We start from the raw sequence: 15,114 nt of genomic DNA on the forward strand, positions 1-15,114 counted from the left end.
TATTTGTGTAGTTAGTAAAGGGGGAATAAGTCCCCCTTGTAAGCGTGACTGTTGTTATTTTATTTAAATTGATAAAAACTAAAGACAAAGAACAAAGTGAGATTCAAATTATTCTATAACTGTTCCCATATTGTGACCTCATGATTTTCACTATAAGTGATTCTCTTGTCATCTATATAACTGAGGGTTATTAAGCTAATACTTATGAGAACCATCAATAGTTAATTAAGAAAAATCCAACTTATATTTAACAGAAACTTTACCTTATAAATGCTGTTTAACTGCATTGATAGGTATTTGAATTTATGCTTGAAATTAGTATTGTTCAGATTGTCGGAAATATTGCGGGATTTGAGCATTGTGTTAATCTTATTTGTGATTAAAGGTTCAATTTTGAGACCTTTTGATACAGTCTCTTTAGATTCAAAGGAAGTTTTGGTACTTATTCTATGTCTTTTGTTACGTTACTGAGCCGTAATTATTGTAGGCTTGCCTTTTTCGTAGTCAAATTTGGACCTAATTTGCACCCCCATTGCTTTTTTGAAGTTTCCATCTATTCTCTCTCTAATCTTCTCTTATCGTTCTTGAATTGATCTTCTTGTTCAATCGTAATTGTACTACATTTTGTATAAATAATTATGGAAATTCCTTCTTTATGTACTGTATTTAATAATTTATAGGTAAGACGTATCTATTGTTGATAAAAATGCGAACGGAGGAAAAAGTTCTAAAGCGGATGTGCAGAAATGTGAACTTTTAATATTAAATAGGCGTTGAAAACGTGTCTGCGACATTGAGTGCACTTTATCAAAATATTGCGTCTAATGGCATTTCAAGAAAATAAAATATTTATGGATGTCATTATGTGAGAAAAGTCGCATTTTGAATGAGAATATGTGCACGTTCGCCATTATTAATGAGTAAATGTATCGATTTTGCTTAAATCATTAATTTTTATATCAATTAAACTATAAATCGTGTGTAAAATAATCGCACACTCAACCAAACCTACGTGTGATCTTTAATTGATTTGTCTTCGAAATTTAAAAGGCAAAATAATTCAATTAAAATTGTTGCTTCTATTTATTATATTTTTCGTCTTTTGATTCACTGGTGTATTTAAATAATTTCATACCTATATAGAGAGACTCGGGGAGTATATATTTGTAGATGTATATTTTGTCAAATTGACACATTTCATGCTTCTGGTATTTTCGCACGCCGGGAATAGCAACAGCGCCAAAGCTGGCACCAGAACGGTGAGTGCGCAAAATAGACCACAGAAAATGTATCTTTGGCTCCTACAACTGCGAATCTTGCCATATTCTGACGAACTTTTATCTCGAAAAGAAAATGTTGCTGTGTGTATTTATTGTATTTTGTATTTTGTATTTTTTTGTGTGTGCTAATAAGATTTTAGAATTTAAAATATCTAAAGTTTACATTTTATTTTTATTTTCATTTCTCATACTCAGCGTACATATAAAAAAAATATTTTCTTTCTGATTTTCTGTTTAGCCATGAATGTGTAAAAACAAAAATTTAAAGTTTTTCAATTTTCAATATTTTTTTATTTATTTATTTAGTTTTTTGTTCACACATTGAATTATTTTGAAAGCACTTAATATTCTATTTGTATGGGTTGAAACGTTTATGCAGTTTAAATTTAGATATGTATACGAGTATCTGAAGAATTTGTAATGAATAACAATATAGTTTTTGTAATTGTAATTGTAACATTAACAGCTAAAAGATGTTAAAAAGTAACTTTATTGACCTAATTTAAATTAAAAATTCATCGTTTGATAAATATAATTCCTCCTTCTGTATTTGTTTGTTGTTTCTGTATTTCAAATCTCAAAACTTATCGTAAAATACCATACATCTTTGGATGATACGTTAATGCATTCATCCGGCAACTGCAGAGTCAACGAACTAGCCAGAACTACGCACATCTTCGCATAATATCAATTTTTAATTTATAAACTCTTTGAGCCGCAGTTCAAAGGTGACGCAGAAAACTCAAATGTCATAAAGCATATGTGGCATGGAACGAGAGAAAAGTTATTCGTAAGATCTTTGATCCTCTACGAGTTGGCGACATCTACCACATAGGAATGAACCACGAGCTGTACGAGAAATAACATCCAGATAAAGATGCTCCAGCGAAAAAGGTATTTGAAACAGCAGTTGGCAAAAGAAGACGTAGAGGTAGACCGTGTCTCCGATGGAGTGATCAAGTTAATGGAGCACTAACTGAACTTGATGTACGAGTCTGGAGAAGGCGCGCATGCACCAGAGGCGCCTGGGGAGACATGCTGCGTCAGGCCGAAACCCAGTAACGGGTTGTTATAGCCAAATAAGTAAGTAAGTAAGTAGGGCATGGAACATCTGTAATCAGAAAAGAATAATTGAACTGATAAGTTTTATTTACCCATCACTTTTCAAACAATCGCTTTACTGACACAAGTATATTAGTGGTAGTACTAATATACTTACTGGTTAGAATCTCAGCAACAATTACTGGTGCAGTTGATAGTCAAAAAAAAATATAAAAATATCATTAACCTATTCTGTTACTGCCTGATACTCGCTAGAAGGCATAAAAGCACCGCCAAATGGACATATAACTTACTTGTTTACAGACTCAGCAATTGTAACTGAAAGGTTAAAGTAAAAAGAAGGGAATATCTATAATCTCTGCCGTCACTGCTGATTACTAACTAATAGGCTACTCAGTTAATATATCCTGTTTATGGCTTCAAGTTCTTTAATTACAGTCGGATATCTTAAAGTATAGGCGTTAAAGATTTTCCCTGCTTTATTTAAATAACAAATTGCCCTTTCCGTCCAATATAAGAGTTAAGAAATTATGATATCACTAACCTATCTCTTATAAAGTAACTTTATAATCACAAAACTTTGATAAATAAAATATTTATGTCCAGTCAATGAAAATCTATTTTAAATAGAAAGGCAGTTAAATCCAAAAATTGTATTTTTGCTTTTATAAATAAAAACCTTATGGTCTATGACAAGAACTCTGGAATAAAAAAGAATAATGTTGAAGAACTTTTTTAAACCAAATATTTTATTTTTTTTTGTTTTATAATAAAAATTTTATTACCTTTGACAAAAAAAAAATACCTTTAAATATAATTTTGATTCTAAAAATTTAAAAATTTACTTGGACTGACCATACAACTGTTTCAGATATCGCCAAGTATCCATCTTTAACGGTCTTTAGTTTTATTGCTCGTATATAGTTTTTAACTCCAATTAATGGTTTAATAATGGGAAAATCTTCTTTCCGTTAATCCCGTTAATTTAGTTTTAAGCGTACGAAGTCTTGTACTGACCATACGTCAGTTTGGGATATATTTTTTGTACTGAAAGTATCACAAATCGAATTCTGCCGAATTGAATTGATACATGAATTCGGATACTGCATTTTTATTTTATTTTTATGTATTTTATGTATTTATGAAATAGTTTTTAATATATAACAATTAAACTATAAAGCTATAGACATTTTTTTTTTTAAATGATGGTATATTTAAGTTGATATAAATCTTAACACTTTATTCACTTGATGTGAAAGTGGTGTATTATGTTTTATAAGGTTTTCTTGACAACTCAAACGTAACAGGGCAATGGAATAACGTTTAAACTATACATATTCTTTCTTTCTCATATTCTATATACTTTCTGAGAATAAATCATTATTTCTTTATTTTATTGAAATTGTCTATATCGTTTAAACTAAACAATATGAATACACCAGTTTTTAAATATTCGAATATTTTTAGAGTGTGATCAAAATATATATTCGGAAATAGTGGTCATGTTAAAAAACATATATATAATTTTATCATTTTAAATTAATTATTATTTAATATTATATTTCAAAAATAATGCTATTATATTTTAATAAAAAATTATTGAACTGTATGCGTCTTAGGCCTCCTTCTTGTATTATAGTCTTTTGATAATGAATATATGAATATATATAATATATATATGTATATATATATATACATATATATACATTTATGAATATATACCAATATATATGTATATAATATATATAATGAATATATTAATAGATAATATTTTCAAATCAGTGATTGAATTTCAATTTGTCACAGCGCATACATTTTCTTATATATATTAATACTGATCAAAGTGCTGATATAAAACATATAAGCCTTCGGAGAAAATTCTTAAATACACCTACATACAGATCACATTTAAGCGCGACCTACTGTTATTATATTATATATAATTATTATATTATATTATTATATTATATTATTATATTATATTATATATTATTATATTATATATTAAATAAACATTAATGATACTTTATTATTCTTCACATTAGTGATACTTTAAACGAAAGTAATTACTTACTAGATCAATGGATAGTAATATTGACTTACCGTATTTAGTTGTACGTGTTCTAGTTCTTATGCTGATCTCTGTAATCAAACAGATTACAGAGACCATAATATTTATCCTCCAGAAGAGATATATGATAATTATCCATGTAAAGATAATACTTCCTGTGCTCCTTGTTCGATCTATAGAAAAAAAAATTTGCTAAAGCAATTTAAGGGCCTACTTCAGTCAGTCTAATAAAAATGTGTAAACGATTTATCCGAGAGAATTTATCCAACATTGACATTGAATTTATCCAACAGTAATAAATTTTGATTGATGATTTTTTTATTTTTTTACTCAACAATTTTGGATACTATATACAATGAATGTACCATTAAAAAAGGACCAGAATTGCTTTTTCGTAAGCTGGAAATAATTAAAAAAAATATATGGCAGATATTTATTTAAAATATCAATTGGTAATGAATTACCTAATTAAAGAACTAAAAAAGTACAAAGTTCAGATTTGAAATATTAAAGTATATAAATATATTCATTTATAATTACATATATAAATGTCAATATTAATAGATTTTTAGTTATCTGCTACACGTACTAAACAATATGAATGCAAATTTAACCAATACTGTAAGCTATAAACTTATTTATATTGATTTATAATTTAATTTAATTGATTTATAACTTTAGCGTTGTATTGTATATAATCTTGTTAGTGGATTCCTTCACACAATTTTGTCATATAGACACTTTGACTACGAGTAAGATTTATCCATCAATAGTCGTCTATGTCTTTGCACAAAACTAGAAGCAAAGTGCTCACAATATGTAGAGGGTCGTTTGTTTCTTAACTGGAAGACAAAATAGTTTAACCAGTATAATATGAGGAACTATTTTGGAAATAGAGACTCAAGAGTATAGCTCGCCTCCTGGCAACCTTTAGGTCATCAGAATGAGCAGAATGAGTTGTCTTCTAGTGTAAATAATGATATTTGCACCAACACGAGCTTTTTAAATGCAACCTTACCGAACATCACAATGGGCCAATAGGCCTAAGTGGATCCACTAGGGATCACCGGTATAACCTAACCTTATTGAGCCTAGGTTAATAATTCGATAATTCGATATTATTAAATCAAAACATTGAATATTGAATATATGTTATATATGATATATACATCCACTATATATACAACATAAGAAAAATAATAAATGTGTTAAGTCTTACGTTTCTTAAGTTTAAGTCTCTTAGTTCTCAAAGCATTGAAGAAATGTTCTCTCTCTTCACATTTTTAAACAACCGTTTATAACCGTTTACACTATTTATACAAAATTATTATTATATTATATATAAAATGATACAAATTAATTACTTAAAAAAAGTAATTAGTACATCTGTGAAATAGTTAAATCAAATATGCTGATTCACTATCCTAATTTTTCTCTCTCTTTAGTTTATATGTAATTTACTCATTATTTCACTTCTTAACTGATTAATATCAGTTTTATGTTACATAAAATAATTCTTTCTTATCCAATAAAATCTTTCAATTAATAAACATTTGTAATTTGTATTTATTATATAGAAACATATAAGATAAGTACAAAAGATCAATTATGGTCGCGGTGCTCTGCTCAAATGGGAACTAGTACCCTGTTCTTTCTTATTATTACATATAAGATATTATATCCGTCTGACTGTCCGGATAGCTGGTTTAGTCCGATTGCGTTATACGATTGACAAAAGTTTTTTCAAAATCCAAGTTATTAACTGATTCTGGAGTAACCCTAATGATCTTCTTTCAAAGCTACGAGTCTTAGCCTAAGACGAACCCTCGATTTCTCAAAGTTGAACTTAGCGATTAATGAATCCATTAGAGATTAGAATCTCATTAATAGACCTCTCAGAGAATTTGTTTTTTTTTACATTACTTATTGGATTATTGATATGTGCGGAAAAAATACTCTCTTATTTGAGGTACGTTCTCACGCCCCAAACTACTACATTCCTCACTCCAACTTGTGTGTCACCTATTTAAAAATATGTTTCTCAGTTCTAATATTGTTGTTGTTAAGTTGTTGGATTATTGGTTGTTAAGACAAACAATAAAATAAGAGCAAGCAATCTTTATACGGTTAGGAATATAAGTTTCATGTTTCAATCAAAATTACCGAGCTGCCTGAACCGAGTGAGTGGTCCCAAAAATTTTGCGTTGCATATCTCTAGTACTTGTTGCCAGATTATATGTTGAGTTATATTTTTATATACACAAACAAATGTGTGCACTAGAGATTCGGTAGTGTATCTGATACATGACCTATCTTACAATTTCATATAGGTATTTCTAAATATTTATATTTTTAGAATATATTGTGTACAAATTTATTTAGATGCTTTAATGGGTTGGTTTTCAATTTTAATTAGTATATGTGCAAAATAATGAATGGTAGGGCATAAACGCGTAATAAACTAAGGTGTTTTATTTATGAATTTTTCAAATAGTAGCTTTGTATATGTATATGTGTAGTACTTTCATATTAATTTAATTATTTAAAATTATGTTAAATTTAAAATATATTTCATTTAAGTTTTAATTGGATTTTTAAATTGTTATACGTTAAAAAATATTTTAATTTTTATTTAGTATGTAAATATTTTAAAATATATGTTAGTGTCTCTTTTTTGTTAATTCCTATAATTAAATACTATACTTTTCGAAATCGACTATACCTTTTTTTAAAAAATAGTTCAAAAAATTAAGAAAATTTCTTAAAAATATTTTCCTTTTTTTTAATTTTTTTTTTTCATGTTGTTATATATAATTTTTTTTATTAATTGTTGTTGGCGATCTTATGTTGCAACAACCTGTTATCAGTATTTCGATATTGTTAAAGTAAAATAATATTGTTTGTAGATTTATGTGTAGACTTGAATATATGTATATATAGCTATACAAACAAAAGAAAAAATCTCCTCAGAATAAAAAAAATTAAAAAACTGAATAAAATAAGTATTTTAAGTTTGAAAAAAAACGTTTACCTGCCACATTGGCTATATAAGGAGCAAAGTACATATATGAATTAAGCGTTTGAAACAAAGCTGAAAATGCAATTGATTATTTGAGAGACATTTGAGAAACAGTAAGAAATATTAACTCGATAATGATATGTACATACAACATTTGATAAATCCTGAAAGAAAGTTTTGTGTATCCATTTTATGCTTTACTGAGTTTGCTAAAACCACAAAACTTAAGTTTTGGTTTCGTCCTACGTTTATAAGGTATTTATATGGATTGTATAATATAATTATATATAAATATATATGTATATATATGTACATTGAATCCTTTAACTTCTAGGAGGAGCATAGGGCCGCATATTTAAATAATAGTATATATAATGGTATTAAGATATTTTATAGATAGTATAACGAGGACACATGAGTGCAGTTCTCCATTAAAGAATTTTAGAATAATATAAATTTTTTTGTACTATTCAAATGTTAAACTTTTTTATACACAAAAAATAATATGTTAATATTAAAAAAATTTTCTGCAATTATAACGAAGAATAATTTTAAATATATTGAAATACAGAAAATATTTCAAAAGCGATTAATTGAAAGAAAATTTTCAAGGAATAATCTTTGAATTTCAGTCATAGTTTTGCTTGATAATCGAATTGAGATAACTAACTCTATATTATAGATTGTGACTTTTTGATCTTTAAGAATTTCTGATATTGGCTGTGGATCAGCTTTGTAGAGCGTCTGAAAAATATACATTCTTATTATCATAACATTGTTATTTTATTCAATCTTATATTATTCATATTATCTTATTATAATATGCAGAATATACTCACCATTTGGCGCCGTTTTGACGCCCAGATTATGTTAAACCGCTACACCACAGACTAAATTGTTAGTAAAAACAAGAACTTGGACGACAATATGTTCTATATCGGAATTTGTTGTAAAGAACTGTGTCTATACTATATAGACTATACTATATAGACTATACTATATAGACTATATTATATAGACTACACTATATATACTCTACATACTGTATTCTATACTACATTCTTTTTAATTATGTCGAAAATTTTGAAGTCGATAAATACATGGGAGTAAATATGGTGTCTCTAGCTGGATTTATCGTTAATTAACTTAATTATTTTGTAGGTTTGTAGGGGTAAAACCACTTGATTGTGTCTCATAATATTCTAGACGTGCGTACAAATTTCATCGTTAAACATGACTTCAAACACTTTTGATACAACGCATAAAAAATTATGTCTCTATAGTCTAATTTACCCGAATTTTTTAAAGTGGACTCATGATGTCTTGTGAATATATTAAGTAACATACTACATAGTTATCCAATTCACCTAACGTTTATAAAGTAATGCCCAACCTCTTTAAATTTTTACCAAAAAATTTTAAAATATGTATTGCTATTTCGGCTATTTAAATGATTTGTTCTTCAGATATTATGGACTTTATAGTTTGGAAGTGATTTGAGCAGACTCTTTTATGGCACCCTATAACAAGGATAATATAGATAATGGATACCATTTCTGCCATATTTCTGTTTTTGTTTTCTGGACCAAACAATTGGCTTTGATTCGTGACAACATGCCGAAGATTGTTTGGTAAGTCATTGATAACTGTTCTAAATTAGTTTTTAAATATAATACATGCTTATGGACTTTAAATAGCTTACATTTAAAAGATTAGATCAAACAAAAAATAAGCTTAATAAAAGCTGATTGCTGATGTAATAGAAATCTCAAATAAGTACATAGCTTAGTTTACATTTACATTAATATATTATTAAGTGTGAATTTATATTAATAAAACTTTTAGATAAGCCCTGTTCATTTGGTCAAAAATTTAAGATTTATCGAAAAATTTTAATTTTATATTAACGTGTTTCAATCAATTCATTTACTATCAAAATTTACCTATACATATTAAAACAAATATTAAAAGTGCTGCTATAAAGCATGCATATATTTGTAGAAATATATTTGCTGAAATTGACCCTAATTAATGTTGGCCAGAATTATTTTAAATATCATTTATATTTTTTTTATTTTTTTTCTGTTTATTAATACACAACATGTAATATAATATATTCATAGTATTATAATATATAATATATAATAAATAATATATAATAAATACTAAATAGTATGTAATAAATCATTAATTACATGTAATATGTAATAATATATATAATATAATATATATTTTTTTTATTTTATTTTCTGTTTATTGATACATAATATTCTAATATATAAAACATAACATTTAATAGTCCTGAAATTATTTAAAAACTGATAGGTTAACTACAACAACGCGTTATTGTATCTCAGAATGATAACAGACTCCTCGGGAATGTATACAGATCTGAGGTCAATTATTGCTAAGTCTGATGAAGTGATAAACAATAATCCAGTCAAAGACTAGAGAGAGATTATTAAGAAACCTCGCAGTTAATAAAGAGTAAAAGTGCTCCAGTGCACTGACTCAACTAGCCTCAACATAATTAATTAATAATATATAATAAATAATATATAATAATATATAGTATGTAATAATCATTAATAACATGTAATAATATAGTAAATAATATATAATATGTAATAAATAACAAATAGTATGTAATAAATAATTAATAAGATGTAATATATATACAATATATAATAAATAATGTATAATAAATTATATAAAGTATATAGAAAATAATATGTACTATATAATATATACATAACTTATTATATATAGTGATACACATATATATAATATATGACATTCTAAAAACTATATAATTTTTAAAATGTGATACGTAATGTACCATCCTTTTTTAAAATATAGTAAAAACTATTATATTATATAAAAAAATATATTAAAATATAATTATATAAAAAAACGTTAGAAATATTTTAAAATAATATTTAAAGATTATTTATATATTAAACTGTAAAAAAACGATAATTATTTATAACCGACAATAATATTGATAAAAATTATTGTAGGCACAATTTTTTCTATATTAATTTTAAAAATATTTATATTGTATTGTAAAATTTATCATTTTTCTTTATTATACTATATAAAAAAAGTTTAAAAATATTTTAAAAAAATTTATAAAAATTATTTATATATTAAACTGTAAAAAACCAAAAATTATTTATAACCGATATTCATATAAATTAATGTAGACACAATTTTTTCTATATTATTTATAAAATTATTTATATTGTATTGTAAAATTTATCACTTTATATATATATATATGTTTATTGTGAACATATTTTTGACATTACTTTCCATATTAAATGCAAAATAGGACGGACAGACGGATGCTGTAAAATTACTTGTTCAGTTAACTTAGCATTTTTCAAAAATTTATTTCATCCTAAATTAAATTCCAAAATATTTCTTCTTTATTTAATTAAAAAATTTAATTGTAAATAAGTAAAGAAATAAATTTTAAATAAATAATTAATAAATTGAAATTTTTCTATAAAATTTTCTATTAAATTTTTGTATTGTTTCAATAATAAGTTATTACTAAACAGTACTTGATATCAAATGGTTAATAACTTAATAAAAAAAAATTTTATTTTTTGATTTTTTTTTATTTGAAAGTATCTAGTAAAATCGATATTAGGAATATTTTATGTATATAAAAAAAAAATAAATTCTTAAAATTAAGATAAATAAAATAAAATCAGCTAAATCGAGTTATAGTTAGAATAAATTAAATAAAAATAACTATAAAAATAACTATTTTAAACAAAATTAAAATATATAAAATTAAAAAAGACTTAAAAATTAGCTCATGAACTCGACAAATACTTAAATAAATAAAATTCAAACTAAAACTAAATTCTCTGAACGTGTGGAGTGGGCATGAGTCATTTCGGTTAAGCATTGAACCACTTGCAACACTAAATATTTTTTCTTCAAATTAAATTAAAAAAATCTAATAACAAAACTTTAATAACTATTTTATATAACATTTAAATGATGAAGGATTATATTGCATGGAATTGAAATATGATACTTCCTGAAATTGTGCCGTCTGTGTTCTGCGGCGGCTGGTGAAAGTACATGGAGCACATATCAAATATCCTTCCACACTTAACTTCCTATACTCATTAAAGACTGTTTTAAAGGTTTTATGGTGCTTAAAGTAAATAATACATAGAGGTTATATAGTCCTTTAAGTATCACACTTCACAAAATCAATCACTTATCTATTGTTCTGTAATCCTGTATTAAAGTTATAAGCCAAGCTCTTTATACAGTCAATAGCTTAGTTTTTTGAACATTAAAATATCATCAATTAAACTTTCAACTGATGGCATCTCTAGTGAAAACGTACTTGTTGATCTGGGTGGAATGTCAAGCACTTCTCATTGCCCTGTATTAATTGATATAAACTTTATTAATTCTTTTTCTTCTATTGATAATAAAAAAAAATGATTATTAATTATTCTATTAATAATCATTTAATCCAAAAAGTCTTACTAGCAAGTGCTTCTTACTGCACTTAACAGATATGTCATCATGTCCTTAAAAATCATTCCTATCAACTTTAGAAGATTAAAAAAAATATACTCGGTAGAATTGAAAAAACTATTATTGGAATGAACACTGCGACCACTGCTGATCTTTTGTGTTGCTTACCGAACTGAACTGAAGACCGATATTAAATGAAATGATATTGAATGAAAGCCGATATTAACTGTTGCAGACATTCTAATATCAAATAAGGATAGGAATACAGTCATCTTCTCTTGACCCAAAGCAAAGCCGAACAATATCAGTTCTATTTTAATAAGGATGGACGTGCTACCGTAGTTATACGAAGTCTGACGGTTATCTGGAATACTGCACCTGTCGCAAACCATTTTTCAATCAGGAAAAATGCTTGATTATAAAGGAATACAGGTTCAACACCTTATATTCTTTTTAAAAATATAATCTAGTTTGTTTTAGGATTTTTCATTTATGTTAAATAATACTAACCCTTATCTTGTATAATATAATTAGTTTCAAATTAAAACCACTTTTACTAATTTTTTTTCAGATTTTAATTGCTAAAAATATAGAATCCTATTTAAAAAAAATATTTGTATTTTGAAAATATTATGATTATATTTATATATTATCAGATTTAATTTTTTGATTATTTCTTAATAGAAAAATTAAGTTAAAAATATGTTCACGATATCGTTTTAATATCTACCGCTGAGTGGGAACTACGAGAAAAGTTTCTAAAACAAGAACAAATGAGAATTATTGTCTTAGTCTTAGAATCAACAAGTAGAAAAACCCAATAGCGAAAATATTGCATTGAAACTTAAAATTATAGAAGAGAATTTTGATTTTACGAAGGGCTTTACAATATCTGAAACTAAATATGAACTGAAACAATAATGTTTGTAAAAAAATATATTGTATGGTAAATAATGCTAATCAATCATATTGAAACTAAGTGCCTTTGGTATCAAAATCTATTTAAAAGCAAATTCTAAACTTTACCAAACAGTGATAGCTCCGATACCATATCGGTGGGACCTGGACTCTGCGCACGAACAATATTAGAAAAATAGTAGGCAGCCTTTACAGCAGTTTACTTGCTATATTATTGACATTTTACGTATGTCAAAAGGTGTTACCATTCGCTAGAATTTGATACCGCTAGAAAAGGATGATGGCTTCAATAAGTTAGTAATTTACTGTCGTGTACAATATTTATTCTTATCAAGTTTTTAATCTAACTTTCAACTATTTTAATTTTTGTATGTTATTGAATATTTTTTAGTTAAACTTACGGTTACCAATCAAATATCTATATAATAATTTGTAAAAATTATCCTCTCTCTCTCTTATCTCCGTGGAGCATAGGACCTTTACCATATTTTTATATCGGATTCGGTTATTTAATTCATCACTCCAGGAATAGTTCGCTTCTCTTAATTCTTCTTCAATTGTTCTTCTCCAAATTTTAGCTGGTACTCCAGGTCTGCGGGTGCCTTGAGGATTTCATCTAAAAAAAAAAAACTTAAAAAATTATCCTACCTACATTTAATTAGAGTAATGTAATGTGATTAAATTGGAAATATTAATATTAAATTGAAACTACTCTGTGTTGTAAATATAAATATGTAGTATCAATTCATATTGATTATATTACCTATTTTTTGCATAAGTTAGAGTATCTACTTTACACGATCTGATGAATGTTTATACATGTGGCGTTAGAATCTTGGAAAAAGTTTGGGATGATCTTCAAGTTTATTTTTGTATTTGCACTAAATTTTGTTTAATCTAAGTTTAATCAATTAGATGTTAAGATCTTCGTAAATTTCTTCGAAGGTAGTAGTTATTGTGTGTCCTGGATTAATTAGATGCTGAATTAGAAACATTGTCTTATAGGTACTACATGCCTAGAGAATCTTGGTTACAGCATTAAAAAAAATTTTTTTTGCTAATTAACCGGTTTATTTTTTATTTTTAAAAGATAATGAACGTTATTTTTATACTTTTATCTTCACATTGATTTATTTAGCCTTAATATGTTTATGCAAGCTTAATCTTCTATCGAGATGGTTTTCTTGGTAAGTCACAGTATTCGCTTGTAAAATGTAAATCATCCTCCGTTTTTAGAAAAAGTTAATGTAAAATGCTTACTTACGTTATTTGTTTGTATCCAGGTGCATTCTTCTTCTTCTTAATTCATGTATCTCCTTGTGGAGTATAGGGCTTCAATTACTCAGTTCCATATTGTCCTATTGTTTGCGATATGTTTTATTTTGTTCCACGATTTTTCCGTTGCTAAAATCTCGGTGTGTAATGTTCTTCTCCATGATGTTTTTGGTCGTTCTCTTTTTCGTGTCACTTGTGAATCTCAGTCGAGTGCTTCACGGCATACCTCTGTTGGATGTTTCTGCAGAGTGCGACCGATCCAACGCCATTTTCGTTGCTTGTTTAATATTTCCATAGGTTCAATATTGTATGTCCTATACAGCTCGTCATTGCTGATTGGCCACCAAACTGTTAATATTCTCCTTAGACATCTGTTCACAAACCTTTTTATTTTGTTTGTTGTGGATTTGGTTGCGAGTCACAACCGTTATAAAAACTCTGAGTTTAGTGTGTGTTGTTAATATCGATGATCCATATAGTTTTCTCAACTGAGCGTATGTGCCTTTTGCTTTGTTTAAACGGGAAAGAATGTCTTTTTTAACACCATTTTAAGATAAAATACTGCCATATTTTCAATCCAGGTGCATTAGTGTGATAATAAGGTTTCAGGTAGACGTATTTATTGAGACTTTTAAAAGTTAAAATGGATTTTGGTGTAAATTAAAAACAACGACATGTCAAAAAAGGTGGAAGTGATAAGCCAAAAATTGGGTTAAACACGTTATTAGATATTGGTAATTGGATAATTTGGTTATTGATTTTTGCACGCAATTTACTATATTCCAAATATAGTTTTTAATTTTTATTAGCATTTTTTATTAGTTTAATTTTAGTTATAAAACAAGTTTCAAGGCATAAGTTTCAACCTTCACATATTTAATATAAAAACTATAAGAAACAGTACATTTTTTGACTCAATATATTTAAAAAATATTTCACAAAATAAAATATGCCGTACAAGATCCAACTCTGAGTTT

Source organism: Teleopsis dalmanni, chromosome X, assembly GCF_002237135.1.
Source record: "Teleopsis dalmanni isolate 2A chromosome X, ASM223713v2, whole genome shotgun sequence".
Classification (NCBI taxonomy): Eukaryota; Metazoa; Arthropoda; class Insecta; order Diptera; family Diopsidae; genus Teleopsis; species Teleopsis dalmanni.